The sequence below is a fragment of the Sinocyclocheilus anshuiensis genome, unplaced genomic scaffold, assembly GCF_001515605.1.
Source record: "Sinocyclocheilus anshuiensis isolate Anshui unplaced genomic scaffold, SAMN03320099.WGS_v1.1 scaffold785, whole genome shotgun sequence".
NCBI lineage: Eukaryota > Metazoa > Chordata > Actinopteri > Cypriniformes > Cyprinidae > Sinocyclocheilus > Sinocyclocheilus anshuiensis.
This window is the reverse complement of record NW_015536502.1, coordinates 371828-392908: the sequence shown is the minus strand read 5'-3', so window position 1 is coordinate 392908 and position 21081 is coordinate 371828. Positions and strand designations below refer to the sequence as shown.

The following is a 21081-nucleotide window of genomic DNA, read 5'->3' as shown; positions in this document are numbered from 1 at the left end:
ATATTAAAGTGAATTTTCATTAGGCTACTAGTGCAATATTGCCGTTTCCTTGCATCAGCCGTTGGGTGCGACACTTCAACAGCACGTGTAGTTTAATTTACAACAGAAATATACAATAGGGTCATTCATTATTCATAATAAGAAATAGCTCTATTTGTTGATATTTTGTCGTAACGGTAGTACACACATTATGACCGTTAAGATAAACATAAGATAAACATGTTCATTCAGACTCAAAACTTCAATTCAAATGATGAAGGAAACGGTGTAGCGCACAGTCCAACGTCCGAAAACTTAAACTCCTGGGTGCGTAAATCCAACCGAAAAAGTCACAAACTAGAAAAAGGAACCGCAACGAGTAGGACAAAGGTTCTCCAACGGTTCTTTTATTATGCTTTAATAGAGGCTACATAAAAGTCGTGTAAAAAGGTGCTATAGCGTGTGAAGTGCAGGGTTCAAATTCCAAATTTCACTGCACATTTCTTTGTAAACCTTTCCCTTCCTGGGTGAACACAGTCAGGAAATAATGAATGACTGTTCCTCCTATAAACATCCTATCTCTCCATGGTATCGAATGTGTGGAATGTGATGTGTGGTAAGATGTTAATCCATTTTTAGTGTCTGAAGTGATAAACCTTGTTTAAACCTTGACTGCTCAAAAGTAGTCAAACTGGTAGAATTTCCTGGTGCCAACACAAAAACTTCTGCATACTTGTGACATGAGGATATATGATGGTAGTATTAGTGTTGGGCACTAATAAAAAAAAACAGTGTTTACTCTAGGACAAAGCGATCACCTCATAATTAGGCAGGGCTGCTCAGAAACAACCTGTACGCTTTGATATCTGACCCCTGTCTGTGTACCAGAAGATAAATATGCAATGAAATGAATACTTATGTATATGCACGTTTTGTGTAATGCATTTGTGCAATATTTACAAAGGTACTTTGCATAGTTTTTCTGGAGAGTTTTTCAGACACTGACCTAAAATAATCCTTACATGATCTGAAGCCCTTTTTATACACTGCCATATTGACATGAAATAATCATAACATGTCCTACACTCTATTTATCCACCCTGACAAATATATACTGCATACTGCCATTCACAGGCTTCAGGTTAAAGAGGTTTTAACTACAGTAATATCAGTTTGAATGCTACCTGGCCCAAAAAAAAACCTGTTTTATGGAGATAAATTCCCTTGTTTTTGTGGTTTTTCATGCCGTTAAATCTGGTTGCTAGGTGTTGTGAGCACTTGTCAAATGGGAAAATAAGTCCTTTGTTTTGTCTTCTGTACATGATAATCTTGTATTGTATTTTGTACACCCCCAGCTTTTCTTTCCCCCATAACCATAACAACTCTGACCGACAATTACAGAATGCTTGTCTTTCTACTTCCCCATATCTGTTCAAAGGTCTAAATATAGCAGTATTTTTTTTATAAATTTGAATTATATTTGCATACTCTCTTATGTGAGCATTATAGGGGTCATCTGGTGAGCTGTGTTCTTCTCTTTCCTCACCTTAGGCTGAATCTACAGCAGTATTTGAAGCTGTGAGTGCCAGCTGAAGGCGTTCATGTCAGACTGTATATGTTATGGCTTGAATCTGTGGAAATGTCTACAGTACAGTCTAGAGATGCTCAGCTGCAGGCATTCTTGCAGATGTATGAGCTGAGAGCTGCTTGTAACGTCTGTACTCATAAACAGTCACATATTTCTTACTCCATCATTGCAACACCTCACCGTTGTTCTCACAATCTTTTGTTAGTCAGAGCAAAGGTCAGAGGTCACAAATGGAGCCCTGTGTCTGAGCGGCCGGCTTACCCACAACCTAGTCGATATGAAGTGTGTTGGTACTTTAAGCAGGATGTCGGGTGCTATATGCATCATAACCGTTGCACTTTTGCCAGTAGCCCAGAAGAAGCCGCGGTGTGGAACTTACAAAAACACACAAACCTTGATCACAAAACATTAATTCATCTAATAACTCAGAGAAAGCGACTGGATGAACAGAGCAGGCAAGAAGATGGTCAGTCGAGCGCTCGTGAGCCTTCATCGTACCAGGAGAAACTCCTGGAAGAGTACAGATGCAGCAGCAATGAGATTCTTATTGTAAGTAAAAAACATCTGCAATCTGTATGGAAATCTGCACAAGAAAACTGCACTTAACGCAACACTGCACAACTACGTAACTTTAATGTTTTAAAGACCTGTTATCTTCAGTATATGAAACCATGCAAATTAAAGGGATAATTCACACAAAAAATGTCATTCAAAACACTTTTTTGTCTCATAAACCACAAAATGAAATACTTAGAAGCCATAAAACATGAAGAAAATGAAAAAAAAAACTTTTTTTAACTATTAAGTTTGTAGTTAAAGGGATAGTTTAGAAATTCTGTCATCAGAAATTCTGTCATCATTTACTCACTCTCCACTTGTTCCAAATCTGTAAGTTTCTTTCATCTGCTGAATACAAAAGAAGATATTTGATCTTGATATATTTTATGTTGATAACCAAACAGTTGACAGCAGCCATTGACTTCCATAGGATTTTTTCCATACTATGGAAGTCAATAGCTACCGTCAACTGTTTTGTTACTCGCATTCTTCAAAATTATCTTCTTTTGTGTTCAACAGAAGAAAGAAACGTATACAGGTTTAGAACAACTTGAGGGTAAGGGATGACAGAATTTTCATTTTTGGGCGAACTATCCCTTGAATTATTTTACTTACCTACTAACTTAAAAAGGAACAAAATCCACAAGTAAATGTTTATGGGATAGTTCAGCCAAAAATGAAAATTCTGTCATTAATTACTCACTGTCATGTCGTTCCAAACCCGTAAGACCTTCGTTCATCTTCGGAACACAAATTAAGATATTTTTGATGAAATGTGAGAGCTCTCAGACCCTGCATAGACAGCAACGCAACTGTAATGTTCCCAGGTCCAGAAACGTAGTAAGGACATCGGTAAAATAATCCATGTGACATCAGTGGCTCAACTTCAGTTTTGCGATGCTACGAGAATACTTTTTGAGCACAAAGAAAACAAAAATAACAATTTATTCAACAATTCTTCTCCCCCGAGTTACGTCTTCCGCTTTATCCCCCAAACGTAAACGCTGATTACGTCGATTACGCTCATGGGTACTCTCCAAAATGGAAGACATAACTCGGGGGTGAAGGATTGTTAAATTAATTGTTATTTTGGTTTTCTTTGCGCTCAAAAAGTATTCTCGTAGCATCGCAAAACTGAAGTTGAGCCACTGATGTCACATGGACTGTTTTACTGATGTCCTTACTACGTTTCCGGACCTGGGAACATTACAGTTGCATTGCTGTCTATGCAGGGTTTGAGAGCTCTCACATTTCATCAAAAATATCTTAATTTGTGTTCCGAAGATGAACGAAGGTCTTACGGGTTTGGAACGACATGAGGGTGAGTAATTAATGACAGAATTTTCATTTTGGGGTGAACTAACCCTTTAATGGACATTAAATGGCATGTATGTGTATTTTGCAGATCTCTGAGCAGGTGGATGATGTGTGTTACACATGATGAGAATCTCTGTTTGGACTGTTTACAAGAAGACAGTGAAATCAGATGGAAATTCACAATCACCACTGAGGTCAGAAATCAGAACCTGCACTAACCAGCATCATCTTACACTCAGCCGTATTGCACACTGATTACCTCCTTGTTTTTCTTGTGTGTATTTGTGTTTGTGTAGAGGTCCTTGGCTCATGTGGCTCTACTGAAAGCAGAAAATGGTGCCGTTTTCTCTTTGAGTGACAGTTTAAAGAACACCTTCCCCCCAATCACATACATTGCAGGCCACCACCTTCACTCCTCTCACTCCACCTACCAGCTGAGTGTGTCTTTCCTGTCGTTCCGCCCCGGTGTGTATGAACAGTGGTTGGTATTTGACTTTGATATGCGACCGGTTCTGCTCAGGAAACTGAAGGTGAGAGTCGGTCAGCAGTTCCATGTCCAGCCAGATGAGGCAGAAGAGAGCGAATGTGCTGAGATTCTATCGGATGAGCTCTGGAACAGTGGAAACAGGGTTATCGTGCCCTTCTTTGCCAGAAAGGAGAAGGACGAGCAGTTACTTAGTAAATACAAACCACCCCAGATTAACCTACAGTTTAATCCCTATGCAGATCACAGCTCCCCGCTTCATCGTGACAATTACAGAGAGAGAGCACACCACTTCCTATTCAGAGAGGAAATTGCAGAGGAAAAGCTCATTAGCAGGTACAGATAGTTTGTAGAAATAGTACACCACTTGAAACACCCCTGGGTTACGGGTTAATGTTTGTTTCAGCATTGTTTAAGCCAGGAATACCCAATCCTGTTCCTGGAGATCTACCTTCCTGCAAAGTTCAGCTCCAACCCTGATCAAACACACCTGAACCAGCTAATTAAGATCTTCAGGAGCACTTGATAATTACAAACAGGTGTGTTGGAGCAGGGCTGGAACTGAAGTCTGCAGGTAGGTAGATCTCCAGGAACAGGATTGGGCTGAAATCAACAACGCTGAAAACAATTAAATCTTTAGAATCAGCTGCAGTAAATGGTAAGACTATTTACGCTACAAATCAGTATGTTTATGATTGCAATAATAAGTTAAAATAAAATAACAAATACCAGTTTGTAATATCAAGCAGCATAACTGACTCTTTTTGCACCGCTATTTTGGCTGTGCCTGTTAAAAATAAGGTGGATCTTTAAACATTTTTGACCAAGGACACATTATGTTTCCCATATTTACTTCTTTTTAAATGCAAATTCAAGCCTGTTCTAATGATAGTATAAAATGTGGGCAAAGTTCAACACATCTTGATATAATCAGGGCCGGATTTACGCATAGGCATTCTAGGCACGTGCCTATGCTCGCTCGTCCAGGGGGGCCCAAATACAGTGAAGAGATATATAATATTTTTGTTATACTATGGGCTATCTACAACAGTAAAAGAACCAAAACCCAAGAAGATATTGCACAAAGAAATATAACAAACAATAGGGTAAAAAATTACAAACTATTTCCATGTCTTTGTCTGACGCGAACAGAAACTTCTTGTCAGCGGTGTCCCGCAAATTTGTCAATAAAATAGTTTCGCAGCTGAAAAGCTACATGACATTTCACAGTTGCGAGGTTCTTGAAGCAGTTTAACTTAAAGATTCGCTATTAGTAGACGCTGCTGCTGAACGCTGCTGAACGCTGCTTCACGCGCTTAATCTCTCTCTCTTCCTCTCTCTCTTTCGCTCTATCTCTCTCTAATAACCGCATTAGACTGCATTAATAACTGCATTAGCCTGCTTATCAATGGCTCAAGCCTATGTTATTAGCTCTAAAATGACGTTTTGGAATTGCAACGGAAGGTTTGGGATGAGGTGCGTAAAAATTAGTTCAACACACGAGATTTCAGGACGGAAACATGTCAAATATCTTGAAACAAATCATCTGAACAATGTCTTGATGTGTGGTTGTGGACTCCAGGCCGTTAAATTATTAGAGAAATAATGCACTCCCGAAGTGGTTATTATGTGGCCACGTCGCCGCGCCTATTAATGGAATGGTCTTTCTCAGTTCTCAAACAAATGAAGAACTACATTTGATTTTTATTGACTGAACGGAAGCGCTTATTGCAATGGAAAACACTGTAACGGTTTCCACTGATTAAGAAATATTTTTGTTTGCTTGGATGGTAATATTAGGCCTAACATATTAATAGGGAAGGGGGGCCCAAAAATTAGTTTTGCCTATGTCACGAAAAGAGGTAAATCCGGCCCTGGATATAATGTATAGACAACCTGGTCTCATAAAAATACGTACCTCTGGGTACTTTTCTGCAGCACCGTTTTTACGTATACCTTACTGCATGTTTCGCCGCCGTTTCAAAGAGAAATGTCCACTGAGTGGCGCTAAAATACGGGTTCAATACGTGAACCCTGGAACGTTTTTATTACGTTGATATAGGTACATATTGCTGTGTTTTTATTACGTTGCTTCAGGTAGGCCTACGTATGCGGCGGTTCAGAATTCAAATATCCGGGGGCTGTCGCTAAAAGTTAATGCTCTATCATGTTGGAAATATGCCCTACACCAAACCCAACCCTAAACCTACCCGATAGTGTTAACAAATGCAAAACTGATAGAAAAATGCATTTGTTGATGCAACCGTGCCATTTGAACTTCCTTATATGCAGATTTGAACTGTTTTGTCAAACCGTACACAGGATTCGAACCGGAGCTCCTCACTTTTCAAGTACGTCTCCATACTCTGTGAGCTACCGAACAAACCTATCATCTATGAAAACCCATAGATATGAAGCTGGATATGTGTGATGCTAACATTCAAAAGCATAGGTTTTCAAATCTCCCAGCATATTAATATTATTTTGAAGTCATAACATGATATTCTTAAAGTAATTGTGTGAAAAATTATGCTTTATTAATCGAAACTTGAGTGTTCATTTCTTTTGGAAACTGCAGTGATATGCACTTATTGGTACGTATTTCGTGTCTTGCTAAAAAGTGCCCCCAGGTACGTTTATGCCATGAGACCAGGTAGTGTATAGATAAGACGAATGGAGAGGTGGATAAACAGGTTCAGGTTTGGGTTCACAGGTGGATTCTATTATAACGATTGGCTCTTTCGTTCCAAGAGAAGTTATATCCATATGGTAACAGAGATCCAATATGTAATTGTAAATACTAAATGCTGATCTAAGTCCAATAACCTTTTGTTGATATCTACAGGGCCACATCGTCATTAAAGGAGTATAATTTATCTTATATCATATTTTCAGCCACAACCAGTGGCATATTTTCCCTAGCAGATACTGTAAGTTCCTCTCTCCTAAGGTTTTTAATCACAGACTACTTAGTGTGGGTCACATGGCAACATTGTGAACAAATTAATCATAGATTTTACTTCTTGAATAGAATGTCTACGTCTAAAATAGTGTATTGTAATGTTACTTATTCCTCATCACATGCCTCTAACTCTGGAATTTGAACTCATTCAGGGATAAGAGGCATTGATATCACAGCATGTAATGGCCTCTGAGTTCGATAATACTAGGCAGGTATAATCACTGAACTGGATATGAAGGTAACTGAAAGCAAAAATGAATGCAAAGATTAAAGGCATTCTTTTCTAACAAGTTAACTGCGGTTTCCATGAACGGTTAAAACATGGGCAGGGCTGCTTTAAAAATCTGTTGCTGTTATGTATAGCTAAGGCAGGGAAGTATAAAAGTATGACAAGATTGCTGAATGAAGAGGTGGATATATGAGTTGGCGTAAACTCTCAAATCTAATAGGTGGAACCCATTATGAATACTCCCATTACTTCGATATGTCTCAGTGGCAACACGATTGACATATAGAAAAACTGGAAAAAAACATTAGGTTTGTCACCTAATTATTAACATATTGTTAAATAATTAGGTGACAAACATTGAGGGTGTGTAGCCACTATTAATTATTTTCTGACATCTTTTTACCACATACACTACCGCTCAAAAGTTTGGGATCAGTAAGACTTGTAATGTTTTTTAAAGAAGTCTCTTATACTCATCAAGGCTGCATTTATTTGATCAAAAATAATTAAATGTTATTACAATATAAAATAATGGTTTTTATTTTAATATGTTAGAAAAGATTTATATTTGGAATAAATGCTGTTCTTTTTAACTTTTTATTCATCAAAGAATCCTGAAAAGTATTGCAGTTTACAAAAAAAATATTAAGCATCACAACTGTTGCCAACATTGATAATTCTAATAATAAATCAGCATATTAGAATGATTTCTAAAGGATCATGTGACACTTTATACTGGAGTAATGGCTGATGGAAATTCAGCTTTGCATCACAGAAATAATTTACATTTTATAGGATATTAAAATAGAAACCATTATTTTATGTTGTAATAACATTTTGCAAGATTACTGTTTTTTTCTCTATTTTTGATCAAGTAAATGCAGCCTTGATGAGTGTAAGACACTTCTTTAAAAGACATTACAAGTCCTACTGATCCCAGACTTTTGAGCGGTAGTGTATGTCTATGGCTGGCCATAAAACTACATGGTTAAAAAGCAGAATAATTTGGCATACTGGTTTGATCTGACCTTTTAACTAATAGTCTTTCCACAAATTGTAATATAATTCACAGCTTCGTCTGAAGATCACATAGAGCCAATTTTGGTGAACACTATATAGAGTCTTCACCAAAATTGGTTCTGTGATTTTCAGACCAAGCCAAAAGTACATAAATTGTTCATCAATAGGGATACACTGTATTTCTGCATCATATTGGGTTATAGTCCATATTAGAGATATTATAATCGATATTTTTAATTGTGCATGCTCATTTCCTCTGTTTTTACATTTAAGATTACAATTGCAATATATTTATGGTTGGTCCTGTTTTCTTTTTCCACTCTTGTAGATTAAATGTTTGTGGGAGAGTGTTTCTCTCTGACCAGTTGAGTGATGGTAAGTTTTCCGCTGCTGCAGGGAAGCTATTTGCCACTCTGAAGGTGTCCTGCTCTCTCACACCAGACTCTCCTGAAGGGCTGATGCTTAAACGAGGGGTGCAGATGGCTTTGGTGAATTGCATACCAGCAAAGGCCAGTGTGTCAGTAGATCAGAGAAACCATGTGTACGAGGCATTGGTGCTCAAACAAGCTGCTGGCGAGGGTCACATCGGTCTTCATCTGTGTGCACAGTGTGTGTCTGAGCTGCAGCTGAAGAAAGCAACCTGGTGTAAAATGGAGGTTCAGTTTCAGTTGGACAGACTGACGTTCTGTCAGATACACCAGGCTATTGACCACCTACCAGACTTGCACAACGTTCTGCCTGACTTCAGTAAATGTTGTGTCCCTGTGAACATAATCAAACAGTCTGAATTGAACAACAAGCAGCAAATCGCCATGAACTTCATCCTTGGCAAGTGCGAGGTCAACAAAGTGGCTCCTCCTTTGCTGATATATGGGCCATTTGGCACCGGGAAGACGCTCTGTCTCGCCTCAGCAGCAAAAAAACTGGCCCTACATTCTCAAAACAAAGTGCTCATCTGTACATATACTAACAGGTAAGTTTCTAAGTTACAAATAAGTTTGAGTTAAAATGTTAATTTTACATCATTATTATATGAGAAGAAAGAAACTGAAAAATGATATCAGACTTTATACAACAAATCAAGCGTAGCTTTAATTCTGGCAGGACACGTGAGTCAAGCAAGCTGACTCTCAACTGATCCATGTCTAAATAGGAATATGACACCTATCACGGCATTCCTATATAAAGTCTATTCAGTATTATCCAGCAACTTTATCGCTTGCTCAGCAGCAAATTACCCTCCTCCATCCCCAACTCCTCCTTTCATCACAGTCAGGACTTGACTTTCTGATATTCCTTGTTGAATCAGACTCTTTTATCTTGAATATATTGTTACACTAAAATGTCATTAGGAACATTAATGATATCTGCATTTGTTTCTGTTCTGTTTACCCTAAGGAGGTTATTGCTGCTCTGCCTGCTCATTCATGACAGGCTGCATGGATGGCCAGGGAGTTTTTTTTGCCCAGTGTAAGAGCCATTAGTATCTCCAGATGTATAGATGTTTAATGTATAGATGGAGCGACACAGTTTTTGACCGGTGTTTATTTGTTTATCTGTATTGTGTTAACTGTCAGTAAACCGTTGAAACTTGAAGGCAGACCCGAGTCGATTCTTTGCTCAAAATCATCATGAAGGATTAATACCGCCAATGCAAACTGTATGCTAAGTGTCACTCATCTTTGACGATAGTGGTCTTGACAGAATTATAGTTTAGTGGTCATTATACAAAAGTATTTGACTACAGAACTGACCAGATCAGAATTCATTATTCAGAAGAATGGCATAAACTTATGCGTCCATAAAATGCAATATTATCAGTTGTTTATTTGAATCGAGATAGCAACACTTAATTTGTATAAATATGCTTTGCAATATTTCCGCTGTGAATGTACATTTAAGAAATCTAATTTTTGAGCTTTGTTTCCTATAGTTCTGCAGACTTGTATGTCAGAGAGCACTTCCATCCATACATTGCAAATGGACACCCAAACCTCAAAATACTCAGGATAAAGGCAAACAGAGGTGGGGCCTCCATCAAGGCAACTGATGACATCACTCAGAAATATTGTCTTTGCTCTCCAGATAGACAGGCCTTCATCCTCCCAGCACGCTCTGATCTAGAGTCACACCGCATCATTATAACCACCACATCGATGACAAGGCATCTCCGTGAGCTGAGGCTTCCTGAAGGCTTCTTCAGTTATATTCTGATCGATGAGGCATCTCAGATGCTGGAGGGTGAAGCACTCATGGCTCTGGGTTTAGCAGGCAAACACACTCGAGTGGTTTTAGCAGGAGACCACATGCAGATGGCTCCAAAACTTTTTTCTGTAACCGATGACAAACGATCAGAACACACATTGCTCAATCGTCTCTTCCGCTACTACCAGGATGAGCGTAGCAACATTGCCAAGAAAAGCAGGGTCATCTTTAACGAAAACTACCGTTCCACTGCAGAAATAGTGGACTTTGTATCCACTCACTTCTATGTGAGTGATGGGATCAAGGCCAAAGGAGAGGTCCCTCCCCACCCAAGGTTACACCCCCTGATGTTTCAGCATGTCAGAGGAGAATGCCATCTGAATTCCACCTCCATGTCTTGGTTCAATCTTGCCGAGGTCAACAGTGTGATAAACATGGTGCAAGGACTTCTGACTGACTGGCCAATGGAATGGGGTGATAAAGAGCCAAAGCAAATCTGTGTTCTTAGTGAAGGCCAACAGGTACAATTCAAAGCATTTATAAATTTGACATATGGCAAATGAGTTATGACTAAAACTTATTAATGCCATACTGTAAGTGGCTGTTCACAAAGAATGCATCTTTGCGCCTAAAAACGTGAGACGCAGTGCTCAGTAATGGTTTTTAAAAAGCACAGCGCAGAATGCAAGGGTCTCGAGATGCGCTTTTGAGACGTGATCCAGTAACCGATATAACAGTGTCTCCTCCATGTTTCCATCAAGTAAAACAGTTGCCATGCCAACTTGCTATTGAAAACAAAAGCTTGCAATGCTTGCCCCTCCTCCAGGGTCTTCTGATTGGTCCACTGTTTTGGAACTAACATTGATGAGCAGCACTGTGCGTAAAAAGTTGAAATTCTCTTAACTTGACACTGTGTCTTAAAATTGGGCGCTCATGTGCGAGACACCTCAAAAGACACGAGACGTGAACGCAACGATCATAGATGTCTGTCTAGCCTAGCGTGTTTACATAAAAGAACAATGGAAAAGTAGCGCATTGGAATGGAATAACGTGTTCTGTGTGAACGGCCTTTAAGCACTGTATGGTGACATGCTCTATGAACAGTAATTTAATACCAATTGTTAATATTAATTATGCAGGGATGAGAAATCTAAGGAATTTTTCAATTCTGCTTCCTCTTAATGTTTATAATTCCTTAACAGTTTGATTTTAAATTCTTTGTCATTTTGAGGTAGAAATATTAGAAAAACACTGCAAAATTATAGTGTAGTGATAATATAATAGTTTTTACAGGCTTGAATTCTGTTACAGTCACAATACTGATACATCATCAAAACATCCTTTCTCTTTCAATTCTTCAGCTTGAGGTCATCAAAAATCATCTCCGCCAGAAAGGAGCTCATGTGTCTGTTCAAAATTTGGCAAACGTTCAAGGTACTGGGGGGTTCCGAACAATACTGTCTGTTGAAGCTCAGGAAACACATTTTATTAATCTAGAAAAAGTGAAATAATAATCTTAACTTTTATTTCAGTCATAATTTGTGTCTGTTCATATGTTTTTTTTAATTATTTATTATTGTTAATATTTTTAAATGACAACTTACCCATTAAATTTCTGTATCCTTAGGGAAACAGTTCAGGGTCGTCATCATAACCACAGTTCAGACAAGAGACAGACTTCTTCAGTCAGAGTCAAGCTGTCCAGAGTTTTTTGATGACATTCGTGCATTGAACACTGCCTTGACCAGAGCCCAATCACTGGTGATTGTAGTTGGAGATGCTGGTGCTCTTTGTTGTTTTGGAAAGTGCTCAAAAATCTGGAGGTCTTACATAGAACATTGCATCAGCAAAGACAGCATGAAACCACATAATTTTACCAGAGACATCTTACAACAGGAAGTATTGGAAATTTCAAAATTTCAGAAGACAGAAAAGGTAGAAATGTCTGAGACTTATGTACCTCTCCAGGCTGAAACTGATGCTATATTGAAAGAGATGGATGACTATGGTTCTGGTGTACAGGACTCGGATGAAGAGAACGAACAAAAGAGGCCTTTATTCTCTTCCTCTGAAAAAGAAAACCTCTTGGAGCTGGTCAGGAAACAGCCTGCTATCTACAAGCATGGAGAATTGGTGATGAAGGGACACCAGTCAGGTTATGTAGTACCCTATGACAATCCATCTGAACACATTCATATTAAAGGAAGGAAAAACATTGGCATGACTTTCCCTGGGGATGAAGTTGTGGTTGAGACTGGACGAGATGAAGGCTCTCGTACCGGGAGAGTTTTAGGTTTTACAAATAGACGACCAACATCCTCTGAATTTGTGTGTTTTTTAGAGAATGAAAATTATCACAAACGAACACAGAACACTGACAAAAATTTTGGGCCAAAAATTATGATACCCCTCAATCACAACACCACCAAAATATGCATCTTGACAAAGAAAGAGACTCGCAATTATATTCCAGTATGGAAGTATACCAATGGCAATTGGACAATAACAAGAAATTTTCGTGTTGATGAACAAATAAAACAGAACTATGTTTTTGTTGTTCAGATTTTGGACTGGAAAGAACACTGTTCATTTCCGCTAGGCAGAGTTATGGACATTCTACCAACTGGGACATCTTTAGAGGAGGGACTTGAGATTTTAAAATCAGAGTTCAAACTAACACCTCCTCTACTGCAAGAGGATACATTTCCAGAGATGAAAGCTGATGGAATTGAGGACGAGAAAAGAAGAGATTTCAGAGGTTTACAAACCTTTACCATTGATCCACCCACAGCTAGAGACTTAGATGATGCCATTAGTGTTAACAATCTGAGAAGCTGCTGTGAAATAGGGGTTCATGTTGCAGATGTGGCTAGTTTCGTGTCTAAGGACAGTTCACTTGATAGCTTTGCAAAAGAGATGGGAGCAACTTTTTATGATCCTGGAAAAGAACCTACATTCATGTTCCCAAAACATTTTGCCACCACTTTTTGGAGTCTTCTCACATATAAAGATCGTAAATCTATTTCATTAATTGTCACAGTGGAAAAGCAAACAGGCATTATCATAAAAAGGTCCTTTTACCTCTCTAAGGTCAAATCTAAAAAGCAGCTGACCTACAAGGAGGCTGAGTATATAATAAGTCAGTGTGACGGCGAGCTAAGATTTGATACTTTGGAGGACTGTGTCAGGGTGGCTTACCGTTTTGCCAGAAGCCAACGCAAAGCACGACTTAAAGAAGACTGGAACTATACCCAACCTGATAAACACCGGAAGCCAGGGGAGAGAGAAGCAAATCTAATGGTTGAAGAGTTAAACATAATGTTTAACTATGAAGTGTCAAAAATTCTGATAGAACACACAGACACTAAACTCTACACTCCTCTGAGGTGTCAGGCTCCTCCTATGGCAGAACAATTAAAGATGATCAGTGATCGACATATGGAAGTTCCTTTGTCCTCACACCTGACATTTCATATCGACAGAAATCGAGTGGACCTGAATAACACGATCACCTTCACTGTGTATTCTCCAGGGTCTAGAGATGTTTAACCTAACAATAATCCTTACCCTGATGCTAACCCCAGCCACCTACGAGATGCAATCTCTGTCAGTGACTCTGAATGTCACTTTGAAATTGGTGTTCACAAAGTAGATTTTTTTAGCTATGTGTCTGAGGACAATATTCAGAACTTGGGTGCACAATCAAACATGTGGAGTTTCACGCCAGGCAAAAATCGTCGCGCTATCTCCTTAATTCTGAAAGTGGAAAAGAAAAAAGGCAAACTAGTGGAGCAAAAGTTGGTGCTTTCCCGCATAAAGTCAAGCAGAACATTGTCCTACAATGAAACTGACAGCATCATCAACCAGCCAGGTGAAAATGAGATGAAGTGTGATTCTCTAGAAGGCTGCATCCTCGTGGCTTATCGTTTTGCACTTGATCACAAGCAAGAGACTCTCCGGACATGGGGACAGTTCCAGTCCTGCTGATCTCAGATCATCAGAAGACAGCAAGTGCAGGTTAATGATGGAGGAGCTGATGCTGATGTTTCAAAAAGCTAGTGATCAGCTGATTAATCAAGAAACTCCATTTCCGAACATCTTTAGCTATCCGGTGACAGCTTCGCCTGAACTGGTGAGGAGACTGAAGAGAGACAATGAGGAGCTTGGGTCCCTCCATGCATTGGAGGAACGTCTGGATTCAAATATTGGGCAGAACTCTGGCAGTTTCATCTTTCTTACATCTGTGTGGCAAAAGATTGAATCGGCAGCTTTGACATGTGACTTTTACAGAATGGCTGATCTCATTTCTACAGATGACATTCATCCACAGTTAGCACCAGCAATTGATCAATTAAGGGCCAGTATCAATAAAGCTTTCTTCATTCGTTCTCTCTCCTGCAAAGATGCTTCACTTGGGCACTATTCGTTAAATCTGGATTCATACACACATGCATCCTCACCCATTCGCCGGTACATAGATGTGGTTCTTCAGAGGCTCATGCATGCAGTTCTCAGTGATTGTCCTGTTGAGTACTCTCAGACAGACATTGATCTGTTGTGTGACAAATGTAAAAGAGGAGAAATGAGGGCACGGGAGTATGAAAACAAAGCAGAGTCACTATGTCTCGCAGTCAACCTACAAAAACAAAGCGCATACAAAGTGGCTTTTGTCACCGTTGTTCGACATGACAGTGAAAGTTTTATACTATCATTTCCATTTGACAAAGGAACGTTCCCGGACAAGCTTCCTGTTAAGTACAGAAATTTACAGCTTGAGGATCAACCGATATTTGACAAAAAACAGAAACAAGTGACACTGACTTGGAAAAAACGGATATACTCACTGAGCATGACCCAGACACCACTGCAGAACTTGAGATTCTGTTCAGAGGTACAGCAAAGCACCTGGCACGCCATTGTTGAAGCAGTACGAGACGAACAGTGGGAAGAGGCAAAGTCCCTTGTATTGGCAGCAGATGTGAGAGATCACAGTGAGACAAGTGAAGTGCATGATATCTCTCGATTTGATCCTGATTGCACTTTTATGTCTGAAGCGGATCATTACACTGACTTCACACTCTATCTGAAAGCTGGAGACACCGTGCAGGTCCAGCTGACCTCAGAAAGGGACAGGGGCTACTGGGTGCCAACTGTACAGTTATTGAGTGCGAGTTCAAGCTTTGAGATCTGTGTGGAACACACTGACAATCCTATTAAGTGCTTTTCCAAACTTGCAAACCGCCCATCCAAAGGTTACTATAAGGATTTAGAGGAATATGTGCAGACATGGAAGCCCCTATGTGACATGGAGTCTGCGGCAACTGCTGTAGATGAAAGTGATTGTGTTGTCATAAAGAATGTGAACATAACTTGGATGCCATCCTTTGATGGTTCCAGACTCTCTGGAACTTTCTCTCTGCCTGTGGAATATGTCAAGAAGTGGGCAATTGAATTTAACCTGGCCAAGTGTTTGCTCTGTATCCGAAAAAGAGTTTTGAAGCAGAACCAAGGAGATCAGTCAGAGCTGGATCCAGAATTCTTCACTTGGGTGGCCCATGGTGTGACAACTCAATATTTGGATCCTCCAGAAAACAGTGTGAATAAGTCCAAAATTATTCACTTTAGCATAAAATATGCATCAACGAGCATTCCAAAATTCAAGAGGAATGCCACATTCACAGTGGAGGTGATCCCAAAACTCATTCCAGACATGTAAGCATGTGACATACAACAGACTCATTACACCACAACCACCATATTTTAAGTCTTCAATACACTAAAACTAAACCCTTTACATTACAGGATTCTGCATTACATCAGATCTCATTACATTATTAAATTTTTGTATATTCATGTATCAGTTCATAAATATATTTTGTTCAATATATAGATGCAAAGTTACGACAACCAGTTGCATTGATGTCTAATTTTTTATTTATTTTTTGCTTGATTCATCCAGACGGAAGGAAAGTGCAGTGAATAATTTAACAGCAGCTAATGAACTCGTTAAGAACATTGCACTAAGACACCGGATTCTGAAAGAAAGTATGCATTAAATTCATGTAATTTGTTGAGTGAAAGAACAATTTTTAATACAAAAAATGTGATTCTGAGAAACTAGGCAGTCAAAATGATGATGCATAGTTGCACAACCTTTTCTTTACATCCTTTCATCACTCAGAAAACATGACGATCTCTAAAGACACACGAGCATGAACTGAGAGCATGAATAGCAAGATCCTTAAGCAATGCCAAGTGTGCCATCCTCAAAAACAGTTCAAACACATAAAACACCTATAATACAGATTACAGACCTCTCATTAACTGTGCATATATTTTGTGTGGTTTCAGTTGTTCCTACTGTACATTTTTTTTGTACATTTTCAATACATTTTAAAAGTTTTTGGTGAATCATTAACAAATGTGAAAACATTCAAATGCAGTAATTTTTAACACTTTTTGTACATAAGTACAGCATATTCATCATCATTTTGACTTCATAAGAAACAGTTACATTTTAGATTTGTACAGCATGCTTCTTTTTATTTATTAATAATATACCTACACATGATGTTAGTGTCTTATTAGCATCTCATTTTTTTTCTACGTTTAACACCACAGTGAACCACAATGTGAGCTTAAAATGATATATTTACAATGGTTTAATTATATACAGTTTAGTCCTTTGGTTTTTAAGGTACCTTGGCTCTATCAATCCACAGGCTCCGAACCAGCTGTATACCTATATGTGCTTAAGAGAGAGGAACCACCAGCAGGTCTGCCTCAACTGAATGAAAGCCAGTTTAAAGCTTTGGAACAAGCTCTGAACAGCAAATTCACCATCATTCAAGGGCCTCCAGGTTACATATTCTGAGCATATACAGTTTTTTTGTTTTATCAGACAGACTCTAAATTTATGGACTCACAGTCCACACCATTTTTTCTTAAATGCTTCTTAATGTGACTGAAAAGAGTCTTTTGTTTATCTTTTATAGGAACAGGAAAGACAGTTGTAGGAGCGTACATAGTGTACTGGTTCTCACAGCTGAACTCTAAGAATCCTTGGAAGAAGAAGGAGGTGAAAGATAAGAGAAGAGAAGTTATTCTTTACTGTGGACCGTCAAACAAATCTGTGGATGTAGTTGCAGGTAAGTATCTTTTTGAGAACTAGAATCTAGAATCTTTTTGTGTATGTATTTGCTTGTGTTGTGTGTACAGAATACCTGCTCAAGTTTGGACGTAAGCTGAAGCAATTACGCGTGTACAGAAGACAGATGGAGATGCAGGAGTTTCCCTACCCCGGCAGCAACCTTCAGTTATCACAGAAATCACTGCGCCAAGAGCGATCTAAATCTGAGCTCAAGTACTACCAGTGAACTAAAAATTGCCATGTTGTGATCACCTAACTTCATATTTGATATTGTATTGTCAGTTGTTTAATCTATAATGAAAGAGTTATGATGAAATGGCCTTAACAAAAGAACAAACTGTCACTAGCTGGATTTTTAGGTACAGAGGGTTAAAACTGAATGAAATACTTTTTCAGTGTGGAATAGTGTTATTGCAAATGTCTTTCTGTAGAAATCACAGTATCAGTGTGCATGTAAATGTGCTTGATCATTAGTTTATCTGTACAGTACTCAAGATTTTCATATTCTTTTGTCTAGGGAAATAACACTTCATCACAGAATTCGAATGAGTCATAACCCTTGTTCTCAAGAAATAAGGGACTTTGATGAAAGAATTGCTCATAATTCACTGACAGATGCAGACATAGAAGAGTAAGTAGAAGTCTCTGTTTTATTAATGCTTCTTCCCCCTTTCTTCCTTTACTTTTAGCTTAATTTCCATCATCATTTTCTGCACCCGACTAAAGCACATCTCCGCATTTAACAATATGTTTACATGTGTGTGTTATGTAAATGCATGTCTGCATGATGCTTAATTGTGTGTATCCTCAGATATAAGAAGCTGCTAAATTCTGCACGTTTGTATGAACTGGAAAGGCATGATATTATTCTATGCACTTGCATGGCTGCTGCCTCCCCCAGCCTCACCAAGACACTTAGTGCACGACAGATCCTCATTGATGAGTGCGCCATGGCAACAGAACCCCAGGCACTTGTCCCATTGGTCAGCTTTAAACCTGAGAAGGTCAGTGTGACTCTTGACCCATAACAAACAAGTCAGTCAAAAACAATATGCACTATACAGACTGGACATAAATTCTACAGAAATGTTAAGCAAAACCTGCTGCAAACCACATGACCTAGACTTCCAAAAAACAACTGCCTAAATTATTAAAGTACTGAAACTAGGCTTTGGAAGAAAGCTAACCTTAAGACACACCCTTTATAACACATTAAACAAAGAATTCACAGGAAGCTGCTGGACACAAAGAACTCTTTACCAGCTCACCTTTGAAAACAGTACAGCAGAAACTTAGAAGCAGAATAAACAAAGTTTGAATGAAAATCACACACTGCACAGCATTATACTTAATTATAAGAAAAAGAAAATAATTTAAAAACAAAATACATTTAAATGCAAATAAAAAATATAGAATACAGTATATGATTAAATAAAGTATTTTAGTATATTTTAATATAATGAAATAATACTACGTTGCTAGCATAAGCAACCCTTAATAAGGGACCTGCTTCTTGCTACATTTCTCCGAACGTACTTTTCCAAACATTCATTCAGAACCTTCTGTGAGGGTTTTCAGTTCCTTGTCATACAATCTTATTTACTCATCTTGCAGGTCGTGCTGTTGGGGGATCACAAGCAGTTGCGTCCGATCGTGAAGAATGAGCATGTGCGGAGACTGGGCATGACACACTCTCTCTTTGAACGATACATGGATAGAGCACTACTGCTTGACACCCAATACAGAATGGTACAAGACAAAAACATACATGCTTCACATTCATGCTTACATACACATATTTAATGTGGGATTCTTTCTTCAGCATGAAGAGATCTGCAAATTCCCATCAGAGGCATACTATCTGGGTAGGCTGATAACTAAAGTGGATGAACGGACCAGCGTGCTACAGATTGAAACTGAAAGAACGAGACAAAGCAAACACATTCTGTTTGGAGACATACGAGGTGACGAGATTAGTTTGGTTGTTTCAACTGCAAGGGGGAACGAGAACTCAAAAGCCAACTTTGCAGAGGTTAAGAAAGCTGTAAGTAAAAGATAAAATATGAAAACTATCAAAAAAAAGTACCCCATTTACAGCAGACACCAAAGTCTGCATAGAACCTACAGTGTTTGCGACTACCTCATAAAATACTTAAAATAAAGTTTACCTAAACTTGACACTTCCACTGCAAAAAAATGTCTATTTTAATTTACCCCTTTTTGTTTTACATATCACCTTATTAATATATATATTTTAAGTTAGAATTAGAAGCCCAGATGTGTTTGAATGTGTTCTTACACAGGTTGAGATTTGTCGTCAGCTGGTGTCAGTGGGCCGTGTGAGGCAGGAGGACATTGCCATTCTGTCACCCTACAATGCACAGGTGGCCCAGATCAGAGATAGACTCAGAAAGTCCACTGACCCCCAGATGGAGAGAATCACAGTTACCACCATTACAAAGAGCCAAGGTGATGATTTTTATTGAAGACTCTTGTGTTCGGGCTTTAACATAAAATTGTATTAATGTTTGTGGTCATCGTCAACCTTCATTATAAAAAAATTATGAGGAGCATGATAATGTGATTGCAGGTAGTGAGTGGCGGTATGTGATTCTGTCGATGGTTCGCTCCTGCCCCAGCAATGAGATTGAACCTCAACCTTCAAGGGAATGGCTCTCCAATCACATTGGCTTTGTGGGTGATGAAAACCAGATCAATGTGGGCATCACAAGAGCACAGGATGGGCTATGCATTCTGGGTAATCCCTATATTGCATTCATCTAGGAATGATTTTAAATTTTAGTTTTTTAACAAATGACTAAATACATAAACCAATATCCTAAAATTACAATGTTTTATGGAAAGAATTACAGAATCCTTGCTACTACCATTACTAATTTACTATTATAAGATATTAATATATTTACTTAATTCTGTGCTTTAGGCAATCAGGAGGTATTGAACTGCAGCACAGCGTGGAAGAAACTACTGAAACATTATTCAGGTCAAGGCTGTGTGGTCTCTGCAGACCAGATTACAGTAGTACACAATGTCCGTTAAATCAGATTTTAAAGTTGGATTGATCTTGAAGCATTTTACACTTTTTAAGATTATATTTTTAACAATACAGTCTAAATTTCTAGTATCATTCCACCATATTTTTAAATGGTTATGGTTATATTAATGAACGAACAAATTTGAAAATCTAGCCATTCTTCACATTTTCAATCAATTTAAAACAATGGCAGCTTGAAAGAAGAAATTTTCTTGACATTTCCACAAAAACCTTTGTTTTTAAAATGTGTAAATATTGTAAATCTTGATCTACTGAGCCATTTCTTGGTCTATCATTGCCCGTGTCTGTTGTATTTTTTATTATATATTTTTTTTTTACTTTTAATGTAACCCAGTTAACCAGTCCTCTGCAGTGGAAAAAAAAAAAGCTTTCAGAATCTTTCTAGAATTTCATTAATTTTTTTATTATTATTTTTTTTATGACAGTGCTGGCTAATGTCAATTTACCACAGTCCTACTGTAGTGCCAAATGCAACAATGTTAGTATAGCAGCTATATTTGTATGAGTGCTATA

General features: G+C 38.4%; 1 pseudogene; it reads left to right on the top strand.

Moving 5' to 3' along the window:
- Positions 1-1534: 1534 nt before the first annotated feature.
- LOC107690069 (helicase with zinc finger domain 2-like) lies at positions 1535-20768 on the top strand (annotated as a pseudogene).
- Positions 20769-21081: the final 313 nt, after the last annotated feature.